Source organism: Hippoglossus stenolepis, chromosome 12 (assembly GCF_022539355.2).
Source record: "Hippoglossus stenolepis isolate QCI-W04-F060 chromosome 12, HSTE1.2, whole genome shotgun sequence".
In the NCBI taxonomy this organism is placed as follows: Eukaryota; Metazoa; Chordata; class Actinopteri; order Pleuronectiformes; family Pleuronectidae; genus Hippoglossus; species Hippoglossus stenolepis.
In genome coordinates, this window is record NC_061494.1 from 5656848 (window position 1) to 5663551 (window position 6704).

General features: G+C 40.7%; 1 long non-coding RNA gene across 1 annotated transcript; it reads right to left on the reverse strand.

The window, feature by feature from the left end:
• Nucleotides 1-5313: 5313 nt before the first annotated feature.
• On the reverse strand, nt 5314-6375 carry LOC118119284. Its single transcript, XR_004698066.2, has 2 exons — nt 6052-6375; nt 5314-5771 (listed from the first exon to the last, which is right to left on the reverse strand). It is a non-coding gene; the product is annotated as an uncharacterized LOC118119284 (long non-coding RNA).
• Nucleotides 6376-6704: the final 329 nt, after the last annotated feature.

The following is a 6704-nucleotide window of genomic DNA, read 5'->3' on the forward strand; positions in this document are numbered from 1 at the left end:
TTATATGTTATCTAACGATAATAATTCAGGGGCATAATTTCCACAATAATTTATTTGATCAAGTGAAAACACAAGAGTAACACTGAACTCTTATGTGAGGCCACAGAGCCTGGACTGAATCAGCAGATCCAGTGTGCTGCCATCTGCCACTGATGTTAACTGAAACAAAGGAAACAAATGGTGCAGTCTGCTGTTCCTCCTTTCACCACATTGTGACAATGTTGTGTTTTATTTCTTTGCAGCTCCCTCCTTTTCTTTGAAGAACCTTTGTGGTGTTAGCAGAGAAGTGACCAGATTTCACAATAACAGTTTGTTTGTCAGTCCTGGGGAGTGGATAAAAAGAAGCTGTCTCCGGCTGCTCAACCCAGACAGTGACAGGATTGTTGCAAATGATTAAATGGTGGGATCAAAGTGCCCCCATCCCCAAGATCGTTATAAATGTAATAATCAAATATCAAATTTAGAAATCACAATAAAGTCTCTCCTCCAAGCTGAGAGGAAAAAGTTGGTGATTTATGTCCTCTCATCCTCTTTTCCTTCCTGTATTAGTTTCAATATATTTTAATCCAGTAATTTTTTTTGTTGTATTCTGATGGAAACTGGATTTTTGTGCTTTTATAAGCCAAAGTTAAATTCATTAGGTTTTATTATTCTTCTGTTCATAGGACTCTTCAGTGTTATTTTCTGCAGTCGCCCCAGTGATAATGAGATTAGGGCAGAAGGAAGCAGAGAGCGAGAGAAGACTGGGCTATTTTTGTCGAGATCATCTTCTTATGCACATTTTTAATTTGTGCATAAAAAGGAGTGGTAAAAAACCCTCGAAATATCACAATAAAGTTTTTATACTTGTCTGAACTGTAAAAGTTTAGTGGATAAAAAGTGAAGTGAAACAGACTGAGTGGATGAGGTCTGTCTTACATGAAGCATGAAGAGAGGAACACATCAGATGTGTGGAACTGGAACCCTTATACAACAATGATACATGAAACTAATCAAACTGTCTAATTTCCATCATTCCGCATTGGTTTTCATCTCTGTGCTTCTACTGGCGCTCTTTTATTTACCTCATCTTCTTCTGCAGTGGTTTAATGGCAGCAACTGGACAAATCACCTCATGTTCACAGAGCAGCAGTGGATGTAAACAAGACTTTGTTTGCATGGTCTTCAACTGATTTTCAGGAAATTTGTTGAAATTCCCACAGAATTTGGTTGGACACTAACAGACGTATGTATACATTTGATAAATGAATGAATGAATAATAAATACATAATTGCTACTTGGCAAGTGAAACAGTTTTTCTGAATTATGGACAGAGGTGACATGGAATGTGACACAGAATCACTTGACTTATTTCCCATGTTATTTTGCTGAGACAATGGCAGATTGAATCAGAGAAACCACTATTATATTTGCATTTCTACATTTCTCATGATTTATCTGTAATATTCTTTAAACCATTTATCCAAAGTGCAACTCTCCCATTTTAGTTTTCCAACCCTTAAGAGCCAGAAATGCTGATTTAACAAATTAGATTAAGGATAAAATATAATTCCGTCAGCATCATGTTTGTAATGTCAACTATAATCATACAAACCATATTACCATGCTAACAGACTAGCTAACACTCATTTAATCGGTTGCTGCTGCTTCTGTCTGACCAAAACAGTTGCAAATACTAAAATTGATAATTTTTAAGTTAGATTTAAAGTAGATGTGCACATGATCAAGCATTGATAACAGTCCATACTCCTGGTGGTGTGAGGCAGCTTGAGGCCCCTGAATCAAATTCTGCTTAGGGCCCCCAATAAACAATATATAGACTGTAGGTATGTTCTAAACTCCCCTGTTCCACCATAACAATGAGCGTTGTGTTGTAAATGTGCAGAAGTAGTGATGCATGTCTTTATTTCCTCACATGTTCAGTTAAGAAGCCTGTTTCTTTGTGCATGCCTTCTGAGCAAGCCTTTCCCCAAGATCTCCTTACTCCACCAGCGCGTTCATGTCTTCATCCAATCACAACCTGACACCCATACACCAGTGGCCAATCACTTGCAAGCTGTCAAATTAAAACATTTTCTCCCTCTGCTGTCAATCAGTCATTTCAGCACGCCAAGTTCCGTGACCTATCTCCACCGCGTCATGTGTGGACACCAGACATCTCCATCAAACCCTCTGATCAGATGTCTCCCACACATGAAGACCTGTCAACCTTTATTTCTCATCACCTGTCTAGGCTCCAGCGGAAGTTCTACTGGAACTGGGACTTCCTGGTCATCTATTTACTGGTAGGGCTAAGCATCAACGTCTATTGATAGACTTGAATTCAGTGTACAGTTTTGGTTAATAAAGTAATAAAAAGGCTAATAAAGAACAACAAAAGCTCGTGCCAGATTACCCTATATAACTAAATAGAGCCCCCTGGACCTACTGACAGGTTTATTCAGCCCCTACTAGCCCATATACAGTATCAGGGACAGATGTGTGCTGATGACACCCATTCAACAGCCTGATAATAGTCACATCAGTTGCGCTGCAGGCAAATATTTTCATTTGGCGTCCGGTGGCGTGGCTCTAAGCTGTTGTCACTGTAGTTAAGCTCCTTCAAAAGGGACATCAAAGCAGAGGTAACTGCCAGATCATTGAGATCCATTGAGCTCTATTGTCTCTGGTTTGAACAATTCACACTTACTTGAAAGACACAGAGGGACGGCACCCTCGAGTCTGCCCGAGGTGCATATTGCCTCACGCTGAAGTCATTAGGTGGCACCAGCTAAATGGGTGACTGATTGAGTCACTCTGTCATAAAGTGGCTGCGCCGTGTTCACTTATGCGCTGATGCCCATTTGTGATGCAGGATAGGAAATACCTGCTGGTGGAGTGATTACATTCACCGCAGGCTATCAGACGATGACATATGCTGTGTCATTCAGACCACGGCTCCTCCGGCTGCTTTTCCCTTCAGCAGCCACATGCCCGACTCAAAGAAGGTTTGGGATTATTCAGTGGCGCCTACACCCTGCATTTAAAAGTGTCTCTAAAAGGACAATAAATACTGATACCTCCCACCAGGAGGCAGAGATGGTTAGAATTTCATGCACCAGTATCCACTATAATGAGAAGAACACTTTAAAACATCCATTTAAACAGCACCACTATGCAAACCACCAGACAGTGCAAGGCCTCAGTCTGCAGCATTAACTGGGATAGGTCCTGGCACTGATGCGAATATGAGCATCAATAAATGATCCATTGTGAGAGGCCTGAGAGTGGATGGGATGAATGGCAATGAGTGGTTCGCTGATCCTTTCGAATCAGGTGAGTGGGGAGGTGAAGAGGTGCTAACCGTCTCACTACAGCTGCGGCTGGATGGCAGCAGACGGACTGGAGCCGAGGGTGGATGATGACGAGAAGCAGGAGGTTGATGCAAGTTCAAGGAGATAACAGATAATGAGATCGACCCCAAGTCCAAAGTCTATAACCCAGTTTTATATATAAAATTAGCATTTGGATTTAAGTAGAAATGACTCATGTTAAGTTAATTGTAACAATGTATTTAGTTACACTCTCTGTTGAGATAAAAACCCAGAGAACTCACATATTCTACTCTGAGTTGCCTTTTGTCAGTGGTGGAAAGTAAATTTACTCAAGTACTGTGTTTAGCTACATCTTTTGAAATACTTATTATTATACTTTTACTCCACATTTTAGGAAGAAAAACTTTCCTATTTACTTCCAACATTGATTCCTCTTGTCATGTTTCAAACATCTGTGAGTTGTTACTGTGATTTCTCCTTTCAACTTTTCAAAGGATTGGAATTAAATATACATGTTTAAAGTCACAGGGGTCAATAACTCTGCTTTTCACAATAATATGAAGTAATTAAAATATAAAACAAATAAAATAACAATTTTCTCCCAACATGTTAATCATCTAATAGTTCCAGATTTATTTTGTGTCTGACCTCTATTTTGTTGACAGTGAAGGAAACAGTGCATTTACAGTACAAAGAGTACAAATACTCCAGTACTTGTTCTTCACTTGAGCATTTTCATTTTATTAATTTTTTTCTCATTCTCATTTTTTTCTCATTCACCAATACAGCTAAAGATACCAATTACCTACAGGTATTGAAATATATATTTTTTCTTGATGATCACTGAAAGCTCTTTTACAGTTTTGTCATTCAGATGCACAGATTCATACAGTGCATCTACGTGCACACTACACTCACAGACTGTCGGCACAAGTCAGGGGCAATCATGGGCTCCAGTATCTTAACCAAGGACACTTCGACATGTGGTCAGGGGGAGACTGAACCAACCCTCTGGTTAGTGGAGGACCTGCTCTACTTCATGAGATGTGCTCATGAGTTTTAGTTTTCTCCTCCATTTCTCCTTCAAATGTTTCAGATAGTTAAATTCAAATGACTGTCGCAGGCACAGAGCACTTTAATTATCCAATATTTTACTAAAAACCATTGATTCAGTTCAAAGTGCAAAAAAGAAGATAGATTTTTATTTGTCTCCTCCTTTCGCCGTTAATCATCTCCCCGTTACACAGACTTATCTTGTGGCTCTTTAGAAGGTCTGAGCCCCCAGGTTGGGAGCCACTGAACTACCCGATCCACGGTATATAAAATGATTAAAACCAGCCCGACCAAGACCAGATTCAACAATAAAATATTATTTATGCACTTTTATATCAACAATCTCAACACAACGTCTTAAAATGCTGTAAATCAGTCACAGAGACCATTACCCTGCAGAATGAGTTTGTACTTTTCCTAGTTTAGGCACATTTTACTGATAATATTGCAATTACCATAATCTTTTATATGTAATAAAATATTTTTTTATTCTAATGAGTATGAATTCTTCTCCCACCACTGCCTTTTGTTTATATGTCCATTAAGAGTGAAACAGACAATTATGTAAATTAGTACATAGCCTAAGTCTCAATTTGAAGCTGGAAAAACAAAATAAAATGAATAGACGATAAGTTATATGATGGTGACGCACTGTGCATATTTGTGAATGTATAAGGACAACACATTCAGCCTTAAACAAAGAGGAGAAGAACATTGTTAAATCTGATTAAAATGTCCTGATATTATGGGATTAAAGCAGCAATACTGAGGCAATTTCGTGGGCATGTTGCCCATCAGAGTTGCCCAAAAAAATGCCTAGTGTATCACCACCCTAAATCATTTATGTGCAGGTAAAAGTAACAATGTAAAAAAAAGGCAGAAATAGCCTCAACAACAGCAGCGAGACCCCAAACAGTTTAAATAGTCAGAATGGACAAACCCGTATTTAATACCAAGAGGACTTTATTCACAAACAGCAGCAAACATAGGAGACCGAGGCAAACAGATGTTTCAAATAAACAGTGTAACAATATCACCTCAGTCCACACTCACACAATGTCATCAGGAGTGAACATGATGAAACTTGAGTGATGATATGAAATAAACATGAATCACAGACACAAAAATCACCTGTGGTCAGAATGTACACGCTGCAGTCTTCCTCGGTCAGACCGCGGCAGGCTGGATCCTGCAGTGTGTGAGAGTGTGTGTTTGCTTTGAGGCCAGCTGTCATGCGGAGAGGATGATGAAATGACGGCTGTCTGCCCGGTGGAATACCTCTGCAGCCCCATTTTCCCATGCCCTATGCCTCTTTAAAGTTACATCTCAAAGAGGTATATGCATAGGAAAAAGGAACAGCGAGTGCAAAGAGCCCGGCCGCCCTCGTCACTGCACGCTGGAGCCTGCAGGCCAGGGGATGTAGAAGAAAGCCAGTCAGTTACATGGCTGCATGTACAACACAAGTAATAACCCACATATTATTGCGCTGTACGAGTCGGTGAGGCTGCTCGACCTTTACCGACAGAAAGCTTCAGTTGTTGAATAAAGAAATATACCTGAAATGCCTGTAATTTCCTTCGAAAAAACAACACAGGTCCAAACATTTGTCTAGTTTCAAACATTTTCTTTTCAAATAAAATCAATCAGTTGATAAAAAGCAAGAGTTGTGAGTATAGGTCTTACCCCACAAGGCACCAGATGAGTCTCTCCTGGGAAAGCACCTCCTGTTGTCCATTTATCCCTCCGCAGGGACCTTGAAGATGTTTGAGAAAGACACAGTGGCTGCTGTCTCTGCTCACTCAGCACTTATCCTCCCTCCTCGCTTCCAATCCATGGTGTCACACCTGTGGAGACAGGAAAAAAACACCCCAGCTCGCTACACTGCAGTTACACACGTAGCTCAAAGTTATTATGCCCACATAACTCCAAGTTATCAGCGGACGTGCTACACTCACTATCTCACAAAATTATCTGGCACATGCCGCAGACATCGAGCAGCAGAGAAGGGAAACATTGAGGACGGCTCGTTCCTGCCGGTGAAATTGTTTCTTATCTGTTCTGTTTTTTTCTTCTTTTCTGCCTCTCTCCCCCAGAAGAGGGGCCCCTGTGGCCCTCTCAAGGTCTCTACACAAGGACTCTCAGGGTGTGTTGATGTGAGACACTGACACACACGCACACACAGGCCATGTAGCGTGCAGCGGAGGGAGTGTTATGGCATGTCAAGGCCGGTGCAACCAGCCAAAGCTTTTCTCTGGATCTCTAAGTGTGCACCATTAAGAGCAGCAGTCATACAGTGTATCACGGGAAAGAGATACCAAGGAATATATGTGCATGTA